Source organism: Aulonocara stuartgranti, assembly GCF_965226115.1.
Source record: "Aulonocara stuartgranti genome assembly, chromosome: 20".
Classification (NCBI taxonomy): Eukaryota; Metazoa; Chordata; class Actinopteri; order Cichliformes; family Cichlidae; genus Aulonocara; species Aulonocara stuartgranti.
This window is the reverse complement of record NC_138956.1, coordinates 35,865,251-35,886,701: the sequence shown is the minus strand read 5'-3', so window position 1 is coordinate 35,886,701 and position 21,451 is coordinate 35,865,251. Positions and strand designations below refer to the sequence as shown.

At 42.2% G+C, this 21,451-nt stretch overlaps 1 protein-coding gene and 2 long non-coding RNA genes across 9 annotated transcripts in view; 1 reads left to right on the top strand and 2 right to left on the bottom strand.

The window, feature by feature from the left end:
• LOC309697016 (extracellular sulfatase Sulf-2-like) overlaps window positions 1–21,451 on the top strand; it is a gene marked incomplete at its 3' end in the record, with an annotated part of 118,699 nt that overhangs the window by 46,620 nt on the left and 50,628 nt on the right. The window contains exon 1 of one of the 7 annotated variants that reach the window (XM_082518627.1): window positions 12,641–12,796. The exons of 5 other annotated variants lie outside the window; for them this stretch is intronic. Of the gene's footprint in view, window positions 1–12,640; window positions 12,797–12,856; window positions 13,109–21,451 lie in introns of those variants that run through there. One more of the 7 variants, XM_082518626.1, reaches the window with a different exon arrangement.
• Window positions 4,217–12,450, bottom strand: LOC309697040. Its single transcript, XR_014273734.1, has 3 exons — window positions 12,227–12,450; window positions 7,662–7,743; window positions 4,217–4,571 (listed from the first exon to the last, which is right to left on the bottom strand). It is a non-coding gene; the product is annotated as an uncharacterized lncRNA (long non-coding RNA).
• Window positions 13,094–18,797, bottom strand: LOC309697041. The gene is made up of 3 exons (XR_014273735.1): window positions 18,706–18,797; window positions 13,767–13,881; window positions 13,094–13,155 (listed from the first exon to the last, which is right to left on the bottom strand). It is a non-coding gene; the product is annotated as an uncharacterized lncRNA (long non-coding RNA).

Genomic DNA, 21,451 nt, shown 5'->3' with positions numbered 1-21,451 from the left:
ATAGAAGCACTTGTGAAGAAACATCTTGTGTAGATGGGTGAATGTGAAGCACTTTGAGTGCTCAGAGTAGAAAAGCGCTATATAAGAACCAGTTCATTTAATAAGTATCAGCTTCCTGATAAATTAGTCATGAGCAAGATCTCACTTTAGACTGTGAAGGATAGTCTGAGTTTGAGACACTTACTTTAGAGTCCTTTGGACACTTTAAACCACGTTTTATAGATCAAACTTTGTGTTTTGATTGGTTTTCAGGGTGCTGAGTCCAACCCTGACCAGACACTTCCTTCATCGTACAACTGTGTGCTATGTGCTCTGGACTAGCTTGTAGCCTGTTTGCAGTTAGATCTTAGCCTGTCCGTCCTGTAGATGCAATCTGAGTGTTTTAGTTTCAGTCATCGTTTTTCTTTTTAAACTAGACATAATTCTGACTCTAGTAAGGACCATCATTTACAAAAAAACAAACATTTTTCAGTAGTGAGCGAGGCAATGAAGTCATCAGGAAAACTGTTTACTAAGGTCAAGAAGTAGGATCAGAATTGGTTTTGCTGCCTGCTGGATATCAGCCTCTCTTCTATTTGGATTTGGGACACAGACACTTTCTCTGCTCCTAAGATTGGGCTTAAAACTTTGCTTTGTCATAGTTGGGGCTGGATCAGGTGACTCTGAGTCATTAGCTAGGCTGTGATAGGTGTAGGCTGCTTGGCATCATGGATGGGTTCCCATGATGCACTGAGTGTTTCTTCTTCAGCCACTATGTGTTGCCACACCTCTCGTTAGTTGTTGTTAATCTGTCTCTCTTCCACAGCGTGTCTTTGTCCTATCTTCCTCCCCTCATCACCAGCCGGTCAGCACATGGCCCCGCCCCTCCCTGAGCCTGGTTCTCCTGGACGTTTCTTCCTGTTAAAAGGGAGTTTTTCCTTCCTACTCTCGCCATAGCGCTTTGTCATACCTTCCCATACAATATAAAGCACTTTGAAGAGACTGATCTTGTGATTTAATGCTATAGGAATAAAACTCAATTGAATGCAGGTTTAAGGTGCTGCCTCTCTCTCTGTGTGCGTGAGGCTGCACCCCACACAGTCACATTTTAGAAACCTTGATGTATTTTTATGTTTTCACCACAGTCTGATTGGAATAAATGTCCTTTCAAGGCCTCTGCACTGCTTTTTAAACTTGTGGAATATCCTTTTCCTCTGTGCGTGTGTGTGTGTGTTGTTATTGAAGGTTTTATTATGTTAAATCTGTTACTTTATTTCAGTTGCTACGAGTATTGTAGTTGTTATTTATGTGTGTTTATGAATTCCTTTGAAAAATGTTATATGAGGTTCAGACGCCAACGCTTGGGGTCGGTTCTAATGTGGCACCGTGATTCACTTTAATGATACAAAATAGCAGCTTTTAGTTCCTCAGAGCTCTGCTGAGAGCTTTTAGACATGAACACACACACACACACACACACACACACACACACACACACACACACACACACACACACAGATCAAAGTCTTCACGGTGTGCGTCTCTTAGTGTGTGCAGTGTCAGGGGTGAGCATTTAACATGAACACATCTTTCTAATGGAGGCAGTAATTACCTTCTGGCAGCCCGATAACACAACTTACTGACACACACACACACACACACACACACACACACACACACACACACACACACACACACACACACACACACGCCGTCTTTTGCTCGTGTTTTATTTTCTGCAGTTTTGTCTTCAGGCTTTTGTGAAACTTGGTCTCGTCCAGCTCCGGGTTACAGTCAGTAAAAATCAAAAGAACTGGTAAACTGAATTAATTAGGATCATAAATCTGAATCTGACTGCAGACAGTAGCATCACCTCAGAATCTGTTATGTGTCAAAAATAGCTGCACTCTGTCTTCTTTGAGTGCATGTTTTGGGTTTTGTTTTTACAGTTACAGTTACTGCAGCACAGTGTTGCTAAAGTTCATTTAAAGCAGGTTTAAATATTTGTCTCATAAACACAAGAAGAAACTTTCAGGTTAAAGAATTTGCAGTGCAAAGTTGAGCAAGATTGGCTCATTAAAGCATATGTGCAGATGAATAGCCGGGCTAGTTAAGTGATGAGATCCTTAATGCACTTAATAAAGTGTCGCTTCCATCCATCCATTTTCTGCCACTTGTCCAGGCCCCGGTCAGCGGGATCGCAGGCTGAGCCGAGGTGCACAGACTTCCCTCCCTCAGGAGGACACCGAGGTGTTCCCTAAATTCATCTGTGCAGCTGTGTCCTCTCAGTCAGTTTAAAAACAGTTATTTAAAATGGTTTTGTTTTGAATCTCTGTAATGGCGGTTAACAGTGCAAAGTTGTTATGACCCACACAGATGCAGTAGAAACACATGATAACCCACATAATAGAAACACATGACTCGTGATAATAACGCTGGCCTTCCGAGTCTTCTGGTTGGCTTCAAATCACACGAGGAGTATGTCAGAACCAGAGCATTTTGTCTTTTATTTTGAAAAGCTGACCTAATGATTTGTGGCATTTCTCACTTCCTGCTCTCCTCATCTTCTGCATCAGAGCTGGAAAGCAAAGCGGCCGTGCTCGGTCTGTTTGTGGGGTAACAAACGCATTGTCACCATGGCCAGACTATCAGCCTGAGAAGCCCCGCGGCACAATTATGTAACTTAATTAATTAGTAACACCTGTTTGAAACGCCACAAACCACAATCAGCTGATCCGAGCAGAGCCGGGCAGAGCGTGAATGAGTAAAAAAATATTTTAAAAAATAAAGAAACACCACATAACAACATTTGGGGAGATCTGCTGGTTATGTGTACCTGAAAATGAAAACATAAAAAATTCCACTTATACGTCCTTAAGTCAGCTTTTTAAATCTCCAAATATCAGTAACTGTAACTGTCTTAAATATTGTCTGTTGGTCAGAATCTACTAACCATACTTTTGGTTATTTAAAGGGTAATCCGAGGATTAGCCTGAATAAATTAAGCTTCGGGGAATTTTCACTGTTTTCCGATGAATATTTTATACTCTAAACTATCTGTACTGACGTATGAAGTCTGCTTCCGGCTCCAAACTACTCTGTGTTTATTAAGGCTGTTGTGTTTTTAACGTGTTTTAATGCTTTGTATCTCGTTCTATTCAATCTGAACAAGCCCATAAAACAATCTGTGATCACTGTCGGCCTCTCTCGGGTTTTATTTCCTCTAATCATATTAAAGCTTCGTTTTTAAACCCTTACGATGCAGCTACAGCCCAGCAGCAGTATATTAATGACTAACCTCGTATTGTGGATGGATTATCTCAGTTGTTCTCCTGAATGAAGTTCGGTCCATTTACAGCATCCTGCTATACGATTGCATTTGTCTCTAACCATCAGGAACCCTCACGTTAACTTTTATCGAGTAGAAAAAAGTTAGCGTTCATCCTCCAGCTTCACTGTGTTTATCTTATGCTAGCATAGCTGTGTCGCTAGCAATCACGTAGCACATCCTTATATACCAGCTAGCCCAACTTCAGTAACCCTACAAACATCACTGCTGTTTAGTTTTCTGTCTTCATTTATGTTGGAAGTGACAGCAGAGCTGTACGTTTTCATTTTTTCAGAAATCTCTCAGTCAGAACATGCTATATTATATTAGCGAGCTAACTTCCTGCTAACTTCTAACTTTGTTAAATGTAATCAGTTCTGTTTTCATGGATGCCTGAATGTTAAACTTAATTGTTACACCTGGTAAAGCAGCAACGCTGATCATTTTATTAAAGATGAAAGAATTTAGACAGTTTTTAACTCTCAGTGATGCCACAGTGGGACCTGAAGCGGACACAGCTAATGACGTCAGACTTAAAGACCGGATTAGTTTTTTATTAAATGCAAAGAGAGTGAAAAAATGCAACCGTGCATTTCGCCTGTGAAAACACAACATGACTGACAGAAATGGCCCAGCTGGTTCAACTGTATCATTTGTGACACAAAGAGCTGGTTCTGAGATAAATATTAATTATTGTGATGATCTGGAGTTATTGTTTGACACGTGCAAAACCACATTTAGAGCAAAACAGTCAGATTTGCAATTTATCCAATAATTGTAACTTTTGACTGCTGGTAGGAAGGTTCTTGAAAACGGCCGAGGTGCTGATATATATTCAGTGCAAGCACAGCTCATACAAATTGTTTTACAAGTCATTTATTTTTGACTATTTACTTTTTCATGCTCATGTTAAAGGATTTTCCCTCGGGCAGCAGTTATTCTGGGCGAGAAGTGTGACGTTTAGCCGTCAGATGTATGCGAGCCGTTGCATTAGCATTTCATTTCATCACCCAGACGGGAGCTGCTGTGAGAGGAGCTCCTCACCCGGGGACAAAAGGCCGTCTTTCAATCCGTCACTCCCTCCGTCCGCGACGCTGCTCGTCATTCAGGAGTGCTGCGAGATAAGAAGAGTTCATTATTCTGATAACTCATCTCGCGCTCGTCTCTTTGGCTTTTCCACTCTCTTCATTCCTGCCTCGCGACCGCTCCGTCCACTCTGGCCTCGGCGCTCCATTTCAGCTCCTCGCGTGTTTATGTATCCCTGCTTCAGGGCGCAGACAGAACAAAATGTTAGTTTCACTTCAATTTGGATTTCCTACAAATATAAAAACAAGATTATTCAGATAAAATGATTCTTTTCACTTCCTGACATAACAAAGTCTAAAGTTCTGTTGCCTAGCAATGATATACAAATATCACATACATTTCATTTGCAGCTGAAAATATGTTTTACAGGAAATTCTGTGAAGATGAAGCATTGCCTTCAGACAGCAGTACCGGCAAACTGGGACCGACTGTCAGCTGTTTCCTTAATGCACATCCTAATAGCAAATCTCAAATCCAAGCTGCTTCAGCCTGCATTAACCTGCAGTCCACTTTGCAACCCACCTATGTCCTGTCCTGTGCTACTGATGCCTGATTGCTGCTATGGGAGGTCTCACTGCTGCTTTATCTGTCTTTAGACTTTCCACGTACACTGAGAGGAAGAGCAGGATGCTCCCAGAACAACACCATCCATCCATAATAAAAGTTAATTATTGAGTATATATAAATATAAACTACTGCAGATTAAATACTGGGTTTGATTTAAGTGGTCCTGATGTTGATTGGAAATGAGTTGATTTAATCAAATAGAAATAATGGTAATTTGTGTATTTAGTCAAAAAAAAACATTTCAGTGATGCAACAGTCACTGCAGGGAAAACTGTGGATGGATTATTGCAGCTGTGTGAAATAAACCTTTGAAATGGTTCCTTCAATCGGGGACGTCTGTGACCGTTTACGCTCAGTTGTTGTCTTCAAAGTGACTCTAGATATTAGAGAGATTCCTCTAGCTAAAATCAGCGGTTTACAGGTGATTTCATTTTTTTCACATTCAAGAGTTGAGGTGAGAACTGCCAACTGATTCCAAGCAGATTACACAGATTGCCTGTTGGGAGGCAACCTGTCACATCCAGCTCAGACTGACCTCGGTCCTTCTCCGACTCGTTGACCGCAGTTTGTAAAAACCAGAAACAGATCAGCACAGCCATGAATATCGCAAATGGGAACTTGATCCAGCTGATTACCAGCTAATTGCATTCTTGTTGTATTCCAACATAAAACACGGTTGCCGAGCACCTACATGCATTCAGCCAAATTCTCCTCCTGTAAATCCTTCACCTGTAGAGGACTTTCTGTATTTCTGTGCAGCATCAATGAATTTCTGTCTGGACTCTAAATGTAGTCGATGTGAATTTAGAGAGAAACAAAATTGATGAGCATCTGCTTCCTCCTGTTTCTTTTTCATATTCATTTGTTTTTATGTGTATTAACACTTGTTACTAGTATATTGATTGACTGATTTCTACTATATTGATGTACCGTCCCCAACAGAGTGCATGTAAAGGCAGCTTCACCCCATCCAATCAAACTGCCAGCAGGCTTGTTGTCTTATTGCTGTTTTATCACTTTGAAGTCGGCAGCTGACTGCGACTGGTTGCAGACCTGCTGCCAGTCTTCAACCATTTCAACAAGATTGCAGGTTCATTGCATACTTCTGTCTTAATTTTGGTCATGCTGTTGAACGAATACCGCACACTAAATCATTCTACACGTGTAAATCCAGCGAATTCTCACTGTGGGCTGTCAAATGCAGTCAGGTCTCATCATTATGTGCATAGCATGTTTTGGTGTTGATACCTTTGTACAGAGAGAGAGAATCCCAACCAGTGTTGGGAGGATGAAGGGAAAGTGCTGCCGTGAGTTTCAGGTTCACCCACCAGCCCGGGGTTTGCATTAGCCTGCATACGTCTCTGTGGCACTTCAGTTTATTTCTTTTTACGCTGATACATTTTTTTAATGATAACGATAAAAAGCATTTTTATTGTTAGTGTTCAAAAACACCAACAACACCGTTATTATATCGATGATCAATTTGTTATTTTTTCAGGTAATATTTCAGCTAAACGACCAACAGATAATAAACTTTCTTTCTTGGCTTTTATAAACACTGCGTGACCACATAAACCTGAAGGAGCTCTGATGATATTAGTGCTGAAGGCTTTCTGTCGCTGACTGTTTTCTTTAGCGTAAACTTGTATGAAAGGAAAATCCCAGGATTCTCTCTTAGAGGAGCTCGAGTGACCTCAGTGCATTTAGAGGACATTTGTATCTTTGTTTTTCATCTGTCGAGGGCGAGGTTTTTGCTCTGATGGTGGCAAATATTCATGGAAATCAGCCGATCATCAGCATCGTCAGCATTTTTAAAATCGGCTGGTTGGCTGTGCTCTTTCAGAGAAATGCCTTTTCATTCGTTGTTTTCTCTTTTCATTCTTTTCTCTGACCTTATCGTCTTTGACTTTTCTGATGAGAAATCAGATTTTCATCCTGTTCTCTTCATTATTATTACTGTGTTATAGTTAAAGGCTTTCAGCTTTCAGGAGGATGGTGCAGTCCTCCTTTTTCTCAAAGCTGATTTCATTAGTATGCCTTCACCCGTGATATGTAGTGCACTCTATGAAGTCTATAACTGTATGTATGACTGATGTGTGCAAATGAGATGGAGGATAAAGGCATAGAGAGCTGATGCACATGGGAGGTGTACAGATGGAAGGAGCATTAAAGAGATGAGTGGAGGTGTAAAAGAGGCAGTGGGCGGAGTCTGTGGTGTGGAAAATGTATGAGATGCGAGAGGACGTGTTGTGCAAATGTGTGTAAATGGCCGACTCCATGTTTAATATGAACAATGGACAAAATGCCACATTGGCTGAGAACAGTCATTTGAGAGGTGTCTGTGGTTGAGAGTCATCTTTGAAGAATAAATGATTATTGAGTATCTGATAGGATTGAGTGGGAAAAGTCCGTACCTGCTCTGCACCTCCCCACACTGGGAGCACAGCAGATGTGTTACCATAAGTGCAATAAAAGCTTCCCATCAAGTGCTAAACTGACACACAGGGGAGTGAGCTTCACTAAAGGCGTCACTTTAATGCAGCCCGCTTTTCGCTTAAATCACAAACTACAAAAAGGAAAAAGGAAAACATCCGTTTAGCCTTTGCCGTTCGATTGCTTGTTAGCGCTTCTTCTGGGACCTGGTTCACTGCAGCTGACTCTTGGTAATGTAACAGTAACAATGTAAAGTGAATGCACTGACCAGTTCACACTGATGCCTGATCTGGTTTTTGGTTTATTGTGGCTGGTAGCTGGTAGCTGGTGCAACAACAGGCCCGGTGAATCTGTAAGGACAACCAAAGTGATAATAATAAATCCAGTGTTAGGTTTGGGGTTTGTTGGGCCATCCAGCTTTCTTGGATGTTAGCAGAAGTCATTTAGGGGCACTTGCTGTAAAATCTTCAGTCTTGTCTTCTCAGAGGTTTTTCCTAAGCTTATTGAAGTGGTTTTGTAAGTTCTGATGGTGGTAGAGACACTGAAGACATCAGGACAGTGACACGAGACATCAGCAGGCTGAGAGCTGAAGTCGATGCGCTTTGTCTAAAATGTATCGTTTCATGCATCGGTTAAAACACTCGACTCCAGCTCACGCAGCTGGAAACACTTCACGCAAGTCGAGCTGCCCGAGATTCACAGAATTTACAGAAAATGTTACATTTTTGTGATTTATATCGTTATCGGACGATAGATGTCTTATATCGGGATATGAGATTTTGGTCATATCGCACAGCCCTACCTGAGTGTGCATGAACAATTTAAAGATCATTACAGTCTAACCGTTCTCTGCAGAGCATGAATGTGTTCAGGACAATTCAAGACAAATCAGATTGTAGCGTTTATCCACATCATCGCTGCCTACATTTACTAGAATTTGTCTCTGCTAGTTATCGAATGTAATGCTCGGTGTTGAAAAGGCTTTTCTTCTCCAGCTGGTTATTAATAATAGAAGCACCGTAATCAGCTTTTGAACAAGAGGTAGGAGTGTCCAAAGGTCAGAAGCTGCAGTGTGTGGTTCCCAGGTGGCAATCTTCAGGGCTGAAAATGAAGCCGCTCCACAGGCGACACAAACCGCCTCTTGATTGGCAGGTTCTGCTCTGCAGGGAGCTGCAGCCAATCAGTGTCTTCGAGGTCTCTGATCCGAACTGTCCTGTTTGTGTTTGTTTTACCTTTTGGAGCATTTCTGGTGGAACCTTTGATGAGTATTATGCTTCTCCTTGACCGTGCTTTTAGGATTTAAACAAGTTTAAAATTACTTCAATACACTGAAGACATACGTGACTATGTGTTGCACCAAGCTTGCTAACAAAGCTGGCTAGCGCTAGCTTATAATTTAGCACTCCACCCTCTCATCCAGATATGGTCACTCCTGGCTACAAAAAAACAACATGGTGGTGTCCAAAAATGCTAAGGTTGAGGCTTCAAATTGCAGCGTTCAAAACCAATGGGTGACATCACAGTACTTCCACCTTTCATATCCAGTCAACGGTGCTTCCACAGATTCATGGAGGTTGTGTAATAAGAGCTTTTGTTATGCCTTTTGTGGATTTCTCCATCTTTGATGTTACCATTTATGGTTCTTTTGAATGGGACACTCCACCAGAATAATTTACTGTCAGCGCTGTCCTTAGTTAACCCCGTCTTTCATTCGTTTAGGGCGATTCATGAAACGTATTTGTACCAAAATGGAAAACAGGATTTGTTTTTCAGACTAAACAGGTTCAACATAAGAAGACGAATTCAGTATTTGACACTGAGCAAACTTTACACTGTATTAATAAACTAGGCAGTCATTTAACATCCTTATAAAACTAAAACTGTAAAATGTAGTCTGATGATTATTATTGCTGTAATTTTAGAGAGGTGTCAAGTGAGGACCACTTTATTCTTCTGTCAGGGGTGTAGCGTGGGTGTTACACTCCACAGGACTGTGAGAGCCCAGTTGGAGTCCAGTTGGAGAGAGTAGCTCAAATTTACAGGGAGACGTTTGTACTGTTTTTCACATGAGAAAGCTCCATAAATAACAGTGTGATAAATGAGAAAAGACAAAGACTGGCTGGTTCCTGTACAGCTGCTCACGGCATGAAAGTTCCAAAAAGTGCAGGTCTGCCCAAAGCACTGGCCCTTTAAGGCTGTGGAGGTCGGGGTGTTGGATGGGTGCGTACAACATCGTGCTATCCTGAAGAAAATGCAGATTTGCTTAGCTTGATATTGTAGTAAATGCTAGGTCACAAATTTCAGACAGTCACAGAAATGGTCGGTCCATCAAAAGTCAGAAATCTGTGGAGGAGCAAGCACTTTGAAAACGTCCCATCAAAGGTTGTGGATAGGTGTGTGATTCTTTTTTGTGCTCAAACACACCAATACACTTTTTTTCTAATGTGTTCAATTTTTTTAAATATATATAAAAAACAACACCCAGCACGCCCCTGCGGGCGGTTTATCCTTCAAGCTCGGGTCCTCTACCAGAGGCCTGGGAGCTTGAGGGTCCTGCAGTATCTTAGCTGTTCCCAGGACTGCGCTCTTCTGGACAGAGATCTCCGATGTTGTTCCTGGGATCTGCTGGAGCCACTCGCCTAGCTTGGGAGTCACCGCACCTAGTGCTCCGATTACCACGGGGACCACCGTTACCTTCACCCTCCACATCCTCTCGAGCTCTTCTCTGAGCCATGCCCACCGATGCCTTCTTGTTCCAGTAGCCCACTTTTCGTCAGGGTGCCCTGGTTCCTCAACACCTGACGCGGACCTTGTTGATCCGGGCGACGTCCGAGCCGGCATGCCTTCATATTTATCTGTCTCGCTCATGTCTGCGGTAGGCTTGCTTAGCATAGGGGGTCTAGCCTTAGGACCCTTACTGGATACAGACGCCCCAGGCAGGAATCGAACTTGCGATCCTCTGTTCCAAAGGCGTGTAGTCTAACCACTACTAATATATATATATTTATTTATTAGGGGTGCAACGATACACAAAATTCACGGTTCGGTTCGGTTCGATACTTTGGTGTCACGGTTCGATATTTTTTCGATACAAAAAAAATGTTCATGCCTTTTTAATTTGTCATTTATTAAAATTATAAATATATATTTTAACTCAAAAGTACAGTTTTTAAATTTAACCCTAACCCTTGTGCGTGTTTTTTATTTTGACAGCGAATGCGCACCTGCGGACCACTTATGTGCAGCCCTGGTTATTTAGCTCGTCATATTGCAGCCACAGAAATTATTTTGTCCATGAAACCATAAAGCTGCACTTTCTTTTTGCCTTATAGTCTGATTTGTCATAACTTCTCCGTTTTGTGGTAAGCTTTTCTTTGGCTGTCACTTCTTCACCCTGACCTGTCTTATTTGGCTCAGCAGATCTAAAATATATATCTGTCTGTGAAGGTTCTCAGTCATCCAGGTCATCGTAGTCAAATATAAATCCTGCTGCTTTTACACACGCACTCACATAAGCTCAGCGATTCTCTGCGATCAACCTCTCACATGTTTAAGCTGCGGGAGATTTCACTTGTCATGTTTGCATAGTAAGCTAACGATTAATAAGACGATGTCAGAGGAATTGGTGCACAAATTATCATCACTCACAGATCAGTGCTGTCGCTCTCTATACACAGTTCGCATGATTGCAAAGTGAAAGCAAAAAAACAAGCCAAATTCAAACGCGATTTCAATATGTCACATATTGACAGTGGCTCACCGATGCCAATGACATAATTACCCAGCTACATTTCCGAAAGAATGCAAAAGCATTGACATATATTTTTCCTACAATAGCCCGACGGGCAGGGAAGAGATAGATTTTGGTAGCCGCCTGAAAAAAATCGCTAGCTCCAGGACGTCGGGCTAGCGATATTGCGAGCCCTGTATCTGATTGAGGAATCACTCGTCTTTGGAAAAGAGAGTTTATTACAGAGAAATGGCTCTTTCCAAAATAAAAGCTATACTATACACTTCTTCTGGGCTATATTCTCAGCAGCATAAGGAGAATCATGTGCTAACAGCTGTCTAAATGACTCGGCTAAAGTTAGTAGCATGCTTGTTGTTTTGGTCTTTGCACTAGGATGATGTCGGCGTAAATGTGCAGTCATATTCGTTGTGTTCCCACTAGTGCTTTCAGGTTAATCTCGTTGAAATGACCTTAACGCCACAACACGGCAAATCTCCGTTAACGAGCTACCGCCGATCGCCCCGTGAATGGGGCTAGACGGCCAACACGTTAACGAGCTAACTGCGCTAACACACTAGTTCCCACCCATGTAATTGAGCATTGCATGGCACATCCAACATACTGTTTTACTTTAGTCCATGACTCGCTTACCTTCAGGGTCATACGTCACATGAAAACCAAAATAATTCCAAAACGCCAGATCTGAATGAGAGTGGGGGAGGTCCATGTTGCTGAGAGCTTAACTTCTGTCTCGCTAGCTTGCCCTGCGCTCTTCCTTCTGACTATGCTGTCTGTGTTGAGCGCTCAGTGGATCTGCGCTCGACAGTGCAGCCTAGGCGGAGTAGTCGAACGCAGATTCACAGAGCGCTCAACACAGACAGCATCGTCAGAAGGAAAGTTGATAAAATAAATTACAAATTTTGTATTGTTCGATACATATGCGTACCGAACCGAAAGCACTGTATCGAACGGTTCAATATCGATACGAATATCGTTGCACCCCTAATATATATATATATGTGTATGTATGTATGTATGTATGTATGTATACACAGAAAGTTTGTTGCTGCAAATTAATCTGAAGAACCAGAATCGCTCCTGACCTCCTGGTTTCTTCTTCTTGTTCTTCTTCTTCTTCTCTGTTCAACAACTGCAATTCAAAATAATCCAGACAGCAAATTAACGAGCACCACAACTAATTCACATATTGGTGAAATGACTGTAAAACTGTAAATAGGAGGAGGACATCGGAGGAATGGGCAGAAAGATATGAGAAAGTGATGAAGCGATAGAGAGACAATAGAGAGCGAGAGCCAGAGAACGAGGAGGGGAGGGAGTGATGGAGAGAGCCAGAGGAGAGCAGGGAGATACAGAACAGGAGGTATAAAAAGATCAACACAGAGAGAGAGAAAGTGATAAAGAGGGAACGAGCTGGAGCGAGCGAGGGAGGAGGGGAAGAGGACGGAGGAGGTTGAGGAGCAGCAGCAGCTCAGCTGTTGTTACAACAGTGAGAGCGTGCGGTCGCCGAGGGGAGAGAGCTGTTGCCACAGGGATTATTGTCATGTCTGCCACCTTGACAACAGCCAACAGGACCTAGGCTGAGAGGAGGCTGGGGAGGTTGTTGGTTTGGCGCCGGAGCCTACGAGCAAGGCAGCGTGGCCCATGAGGACGAGGTAGGAACGAGAGCAGAAGTAAAGAGCGATGTGAAGGAAAAGACAAAGGAAAGCAGAGCGGGAAAGGAAAGGGAGAAAGAGAGAAGTGTAGTGAGAGATTTGAGTGTAAAACATCATCTGAGAGGAAGCGAAAGAAGAAGTAAAAGCAAAAAGGAACAGAAAGCAGAAGTGGAGCTGTGCGTTCGGGTTATTCTGCAGAGTTTCAGGAGAATTTCTGCCTTCTTCTCCTCCGACTTGCGTCTGTTCGCTCTCGTGGTGTTTCTCTCTGTTTGATCTCTTCACGTTAAGCTTCATGTTCTTCGCCTCGTTGCAGTAAGTGCTTCTGCTTGTAAATGGTTTCGTGCCTCTGTTTTGGAAAGCTTGATTGATAGAAAAGAGCAGAGAAAGAATGAATGTCAGCAAATCTGAGCAAACCAAAAATGTCAGTCTGTCGTTAAATACTTTGTTTCTTCTCCATTTCCTGTTCAGTCACTTACAGATATACATTGTTTAAATATACGACTAACACATCAAATATATTACACACAAGGAAATCCAACATCCCCACAATAGAGAAGCTGGAAAGACCGTTTTTACATCAAAGCTGAGGATTGTCAGTCAGCGAAAAATGTGAATTTTGTAGAAAGAAAAGTTTCTGACAGAGAAAAGACATCAGACGTACGTCTAGAAGTCTTACGTGTGTCTCTGGGTTGTAGTTGTTACAGAGATAAAGGTTTAAGGTTAAATCTGGTGATGCTCTGGATTTTTCTTTCTTGACCACCAAACACAAAATTTCTTGCAAACAAATAAAATTATTGAGATGTTTTGAATGAGTGAGTCTTAAGGGTGTAGAGTTGTCAGTGGATACTCTTATTGATACTTTTACTGATATTACTTTCTGTGTTTTGGAGCAAAATAAAGGCATTATAGTGGTAATGGCTACTTTTGACGCTTCAGCTGAAGTTCACGTGATGCTTAAATTTGGACGTACAGCTGAGAGGTCTCTTCCTGTTAAAAGGGAAGTCTTTCTTCCTGCTGTTACCAAGTGCTGCTCGTAGGGTATCGTCGAATTCTTGGGGTTTACTTTCTTTTCTTTTTTTCTTTACCTGCAATACAGAAGCAGTTATTGAGGCAACTATTATTGTGAATTGTCGCTGTGGAAATAAAACTGAATTGAATTCAGTGGAGCTGTTACCAACTGGCTCATTAGCATACAGCACCTGTACTTCACTGCTGTGATGGGCAGTAAACCTTTTACCATTACTGTGCCAGCAGGCCTGTTACACTGCTTATCTAGCAGCTGACGGTGGCTTTGACTTGGGTGCCTGCATGTGTTGGAGCATTGCTTGATTTATTTCATTTATCTGTGTCTTTATCTCAGAAATACTCCAAATGTCTGTTAATCCACGGCTGAAAATCGTCCCGTCAAATGAACTACGTCCATCTGTCAGTTCGATAAATGATTTCCATGTTTAGTAACACGTCGCCGGTCAGTGATATAAATGAAACATTATGTTTGTTGCTCTAAAGAGTTGCCTTTTTGGCAGGAACCAGTGGATTTGGAGTTGAGGGCCATCAATACGAGGTCAGAAGGTTTGGGGGACACACAAACTTTGGTGTGTTCATAGGATTTGTTGACAGTAAGAAAAATATACAGTTAAACTCCAGAGGACTGAACATCCTGTTTGTCCCCAATCAAAGTTTGGCTTCAGTGCTGGACAGAGAGAACAAACAGAAGATGGTGTCCAGTTTCCTATTTCTACTTCTCCAAAACATTTGGTAATATGATATCGCTGTGAACCCTGCACTCGAGGTTTATTGTACGGAAAACAGAACAGAGCCGCATTTTTTTGGGTGTCCTCGGCCATCTGATGCGTATTAGTTTCATCCGTGTGTGTCCAGTGCAGAGACTGGAAGCAGCCAAAACTGTCGTCTCATTTTATCAACAGAGAAGAAGGAAAAGAATCCAGTGCAAACAGAGCTGGACTTTTTCCATAGTTGCTGCTTATTGTAACCGTAGCTGTTACTTATTATAGCAGTCACACTGAATTTCCATTAGTTGGCTTCTGTGTTTCGCTTTAAAGCTGAGTGTGGCCAATTCACATTTAGCACCATTTAACTCTGAAGTCCAACTAAAAGACACACCTGCACCGTCTCAGTCCAGCCTGCAGCATCCAAAAATGTAAGGGTGGTGTTTGACGGGGTCAGTCACAGGAACGGATTGGGCACGTTTTCTTGCTATTTACCTTAATGGCAACAGAGGGCGCTGTACATTAAAATAGCCCTCAACTTTACCTTGTTCACCTCAAGTGAGGGTTCAAGTGGCCCTAGCTGATGATACAATCGGAGGTGGTGGTGAAAAGTCATGTTTTTAACCAAGAAAGGACGTCTAAATGTTTTTGTCACACACGCCTCCATTCAGGGCAGCATGTTTGATTCTCAGGGGGGCAGAAATAAGTTCAGGAATTTCATGACGTCTACAGCTTCTCTAGTTATAAATCTGTTTGCAGAAATGAATGCACAACTTGTTGGTTCATCCTCTGAAAAGAGGAAGTGTGTGCTTTTAAAGATTTCTGTCTCTTGTAGGAGGAATCCATTGACGTCAGCCTTCCCCTCTAGCTGACACCCTGAATGAAGGTTTCACCTAATTGTCCACTGTTTAGTTCAATATGCTGTGTTTGTCTAATCTGCTGCTGCTTGTTAGAACAAGCTCATTAGGTTGTGGAAGGAAAGAAAGGGCGGCTTTATTTATAGTGCACAGTTATTCCATGGAAACATGATGTGCTTTGCAGGTAAAAGGAGACGTAAAACCAACAAAATTAAAAAAGCTATACATGAAGGTTTACTTCTGATGTAGCTCTCAGGTAAAAGACAGAAATGATGTTTTTTAGTCTAAATCTTCAGCGTGTCGTTGACTTGCTCCGTTCTATGCTAGGACCCACAATGAAGCAAAAACTGACTGTTATTTCTTTTTTGCCTATAAAAAGCGTCTCCTGAATGTTTCTGTAACTCTGACCGGTTTATTTCCTTTTATACTTCTGCTATATTCAGTGAAAAGCTGGGAAATACAAGTTCAGCACTTAGAATCACCTTTTATCTGCTTAATTTCCCACAAAGTAATGAGGGAACAGGCCTCACCTGCTGCCTGTCAGTTGTCTAATTACTTTTAAAAGAACTTTTGGCGGCTCTCTTACTTCCCGAGGGGAAGCCACAGTGTTTGATTTGGCACAGGTTTTACACCTTTCATTGCGTGCAGTGCTTTTGTTACAACCCATGAATTAAAGCTGTAGATTGTTTGATTTAAAGTCCACTGAAGTGGTGCACGGAGGCAATACTACACAAAATCAAATAAAATGTGCTGTTGTCCAAAAATGTAACACTGTAAGTGAATTAAACCTGCAGTGGCCAGAAAGGGGTCACATCCCTGCTCCTTTATCTGTGAGCCTGTGAACACTTTAATACTGAGCCTGTGGCTATCCCCAGTATAGTGAAAAGTAGGGATGCAACGATACCAATTTTTTCAAACCGATACTTGGATCTGAGTACTTGCCGATACAGAGTACAAAAACCGATACTTCTACCACACACACACACACACACACACACACACACACGCAATGAATTGGAAGACAGGTTTTATTTTATTATCTGCCGATAAAAAATAAAATCTTAATAAAAATGACCACAAAAAAATTTCAAGTGAATAATAAGCAATTCTGTTAAATTATTGCAGAGTCTCCACATTGTAATTTAACAAAATATCACTGAACTATTGGGCACTGTCTCGAGCTTTCAGAATAATAAATAAACACTTCTGTTTGGAATAAAATAAATACAAATTAGGTTTGAGAATAAAATAAACTTTTAAATTATTGCAGAGTGTCCATATTGTAAACAAGCAAACAAAAGCCGCCAGTCTCACTCGCCTAACCCTGTGCCTGTTTAGCGTCCCCCTAGTGGCCAATTTAAAAAACTACAACAGAAATGACAAGCCATCCTCTGATTAATGAAATAAGTTAGTATCGGTTCATGGTATCGGTTAACTTTTACGAGTATGAGTACACACACATTTTAGAGTATCGGGTTTGTCAGCTGTTATCAGAGAACGGAGAAAGCGGCCACGCAGCAGCATCAAACATAACTGGAACCTGTGTTAAAATAAACGTGGAACCTGTGCTGATTTGTTACCGGCCCTTAATAGAAATTCCTATTTGACAAGAACTGTTTCAGTGGTGCAGTGCGATACAGAGAGGTATTGTTGGATGGACTTTAAATAAAGCAGAAGGTTAAACGTGGTCTGAGAGCCTCAGTGGCGATGCTGCCGGAGAGAATTTAAGGTTGTGTCCAGAAATAAATCCCTCACGCTAAATGCCTCCTGACATGTTTATTAGTAAAAGTCGAGAAATATTAGCCGACGCATCAATTACAGCCAAATGAAAATGGCAAATGCATTGATATTTCTGTCTGCGATCAGCTATACGTCATATAGTGTATGTCAATAACCGCAGCCGGCTCTGTAATAAAGGCTAAGAGGCTAACGTGTCACCACAGCAACCGCAGCACTTTTCATTTTATCATCTGATACTTTTTAGAGTTTTGTCGAGAAGCATTGAGCTGACCTTTCACCTCCGCGCAGGGAGATATTAAGTCTCCCCTGCTGGTCTCTCTGCATGTAGAGATGCTAATGAATATGAATGAGCAGTTGGAGCCATATTATGGCTGCAGTATCTCTTTATTGACATTCACCACATTTCATATTGAGTCACTTGGTGGCCAACTGCTTCGGCTGCGAGGCCCGCCCACGGCGCATGAATATTAATGAGCAGATAGATGTGATCGAGAAGCCACAGCCAGAGAGGGCACATCGGGATGACAGACGAGAGAATTTATGATCCGTGGGGCTTTGGAGCGCTTGTTCACAGTTCAGGAGAGCGCGACTGCACGTGTAGCGCATATTATAGCCTGATAATATAGTTTAATTCATTGCTCTGCCGAAAGCGTGCAGTCGCTCCGGTATTTCGGCGCTGTCTGAGAGCGGAGCGTGACTGTGACTCCACGTTCATTAATATGCAGCTCTAACAGCCTTCCTTGTCTGGATTCAGTCTCTCCAGCAGATGTTGAACCTGCTGCAGGGATTAGCTCCCATTCAGACACTAGAGCGTTATTGAGGTCCAGCACTGATGTTGGGTGATAAGATCTGGCTCACAGCTGGTGCTTGGGTTCTTCCCAAAAGGGTTGGATGGGGGGGATTTAGGGCTCCATGCGGACCAGTCAAGTTCATCCTCACAGCACTTGGAAAAGCATCTCTGTATGGTGCGGGCTTTGTGCATGGAAGCATCTTTATATAGAAGGATAAAGTCTGCCTCAGAGGTCTGAGAGAAAGCTTCTCAACCAGTCTTTCATACACACTTTTAACCCTCGGGCGTCTTCGGTCTTCAGATGTCTGGATGTCTAAAGATGTCTCCCATGCAAAGCTGTCATGTTGGCTTTGGCTAGGCAGCATCTCTACAAGTTATTCCTGTGAGCCAACAGCTCCCAACACTTTAAACGCTACTCTTGGCTTTATGATGCCATATTCAGTTTGATTTTATTTATATAGCACCCAGAAAGAAACCTCCGGCAGATCCAGGATCAGGTGGGGACCAGATACTGCCCTGATATATGGTTATTTTAGGCACACATATAGGCTGTATATAGACACCACGGCTTCAGTCACTGGTGCTCAGATCTGCATTTTGAAGCCTCAGTTAGTGAAGTTAGCATTTTGGCAACAGTCCAGACTGGTTTTGGAGGCAGAAGTGGGAAAATTTGGACAAGAGCTTAAAATGCTAAGTTATCAGCTAATGCTAGCTCCATTTATAAATTGCACAGGTGCAGTGCACAGACCTGCTCTTTAGTGTCCAGATGAATAAATACTGGGTTTCACTCACCTACAAAAGGACAGACGTCTTGGGTGATCTCTACCACAAAAAGCCACAAACGCAGCAGATTTGTCCTGTACAGTGAGCATATGTGTGGTCAAGCAGACAGTTAGCAGCTCACTGAAGCCCCTCCCACCTGCAGTTTCACCTAATTGTCCACTGTTTAGTTCAATATGCTGTGTTTGTCTAATCTGCTGCTGCTTGTTAGAACAAGCTCATTAGGTTGTGGAAGGAAAGAAAGGGCGGCTTTATTTATAGTGCACAGTTATTCCATGGAAACATGATGTGCTTTGCAGGTAAAAGGAGACGTAAAACCAACAAAATTAAAAAAGCTATACATGAAGGTTTACTTCTGATGTAGCTCTCAGGTAAAAGACAGAAATGATGTTTTTTAGTCTAAATCTTCAGCGTGTCGTTGACTTGCTCCGTTCTATGCTAGGACCCACAATGAAGCAAAAACTGACTGTTATTTCTTTTTTGCCTATAAAAAGCGTCTCCTGAATGTTTCTGTAACTCTGACCGGTTTATTTCCTTTTATACTTCTGCTATATTCAGTGAAAAGCTGGGAAATACAAGTTCAGCACTTAGAATCACCTTTTATCTGCTTAATTTCCCACAAAGTAATGAGGGAACAGGCCTCACCTGCTGCCTGTCAGTTGTCTAATTACTTTTAAAAGAACTTTTGGCGGCTCTCTTACTTCCCGAGGGGAAGCCACAGTGTTTGATTTGGCACAGGTTTTACACCTTTCATTGCGTGCAGTGCTTTTGTTACAACCCATGAATTAAAGCTGTAGATTGTTTGATTTAAAGTCCACTGAAGTGGTGCACGGAGGCAATACTACACAAAATCAAATAAAATGTGCTGTTGTCCAAAAATGTAACACTGTAAGTGAATTAAACCTGCAGTGGCCAGAAAGGGGTCACATCCCTGCTCCTTTATCTGTGAGCCTGTGAACACTTTAATACTGAGCCTGTGGCTATCCCCAGTATAGTGAAAAGTAGGGATGCAACGATACCAATTTTTTCAAACCGATACTTGGATCTGAGTACTTGCCGATACAGAGTACAAAAACCGATACTTCTACCACACACACACACACACACACACACACACACACACACGCAATGAATTGGAAGACAGGTTTTATTTTATTATCTGCCGATAAAAAATAAAATCTTAATAAAAATGACCACAAAAAAATTTCAAGTGAATAATAAGCAATTCTGTTAAATTATTGCAGAGTCTCCACATTGTAATTTAACAAAATATCACTGAACTATTGGGCACTGTCTCGAGCTTTCAGAATAATAAATAAACACTTCTGTTTGGAATAAAATAAATACAAATTAGGTTTGAGAATAAAATAAACTTTTAAATTATTGCAGAGTGTCCATATTGTAAACAAGCAAACAAAAGCCGCCAGTCTCACTCGCCTAACCCTGTGCCTGTTTAGCGTCCCCCTAGTGGCCAATTTAAAAAACTACAACAGAAATGACAAGCCACCCTCTGATTAATGAAATAAGTTAGTATCGGTTCATGGTATCGGTTAACTTTTACGAGTATGAGTACACACACATTTTAGAGTATCGGCCCCGATACCGATACCAGTATCGGGTATCGGGTTTGTCAGCTGTTATCAGAGAACGGAGAAAGCGGCCACGCAGCAGCATCAAACATAACTGGAACCTGTGTTAAAATAAACGTGGAACCTGTGCTGATTTGTTACCGGCCCTTAATAGAAATTCCTACTGCTATTTGACAAGAACTGTTTCAGTGGTGCAGTGCGATACAGAGAGGTATTGTTGGATGGACTTTAAATAAAGCAGAAGGTTAAACGTGGTCTGAGAGCCTCAGTGGCGATGCTGCCGGAGAGAATTTAAGGTTGTGTCCAGAAATAAATCCCTCACGCTAAATGCCTCCTGACATGTTTATTAGTAAAAGTCGAGAAATATTAGCCGACGCATCAATTACAGCCAAATGAAAATGGCAAATGCATTGATATTTCTGTCTGCGATCAGCTATACGTCATATAGTGTATGTCAATAACCGCAGCCGGCTCTGTAATAAAGGCTAAGAGGCTAACGTGTCACCACAGCAACCGCAGCACTTTTCATTTTCTCATCTGATACTTTTTAGAGTTTTGTCGAGAAGCATTGAGCTGACCTTTCACCTCCGCGCAGGGAGATATTAAGTCTCCCCTGCTGGTCTCTCTGCATGTAGAGATGCTAATGAATATGAATGAGCAGTTGGAGCCATATTATGGCTGCAGTATCTCTTTATTGACATTCACCACATTTCATATTGAGTCACTTGGTGGCCAACTGCTTCGGCTGCGAGGCCCGCCCACGGCGCATGAATATTAATGAGCAGATAGATGTGATCGAGAAGCCACAGCCAGAGAGGGCACATCGGGATGACAGACGAGAGAATTTATGATCCGTGGGGCTTTGGAGCGCTTGTTCACAGTTCAGGAGAGCGCGACTGCACGTGTAGCGCATATTATAGCCTGATAATATAGTTTAATTCATTGCTCTGCCGAAAGCGTGCAGTCGCTCCGGTATTTCGGCGCTGTCTGAGAGCGGAGCGTGACTGTGACTCCACGTTCATTAATATGCAGCTCTAACAGCCTTCCTTGTCTGGATTCAGTCTCTCCAGCAGATGTTGAACCTGCTGCAGGGATTAGCTCCCATTCAGACACTAGAGCGTTATTGAGGTCCAGCACTGATGTTGGGTGATAAGATCTGGCTCACAGCT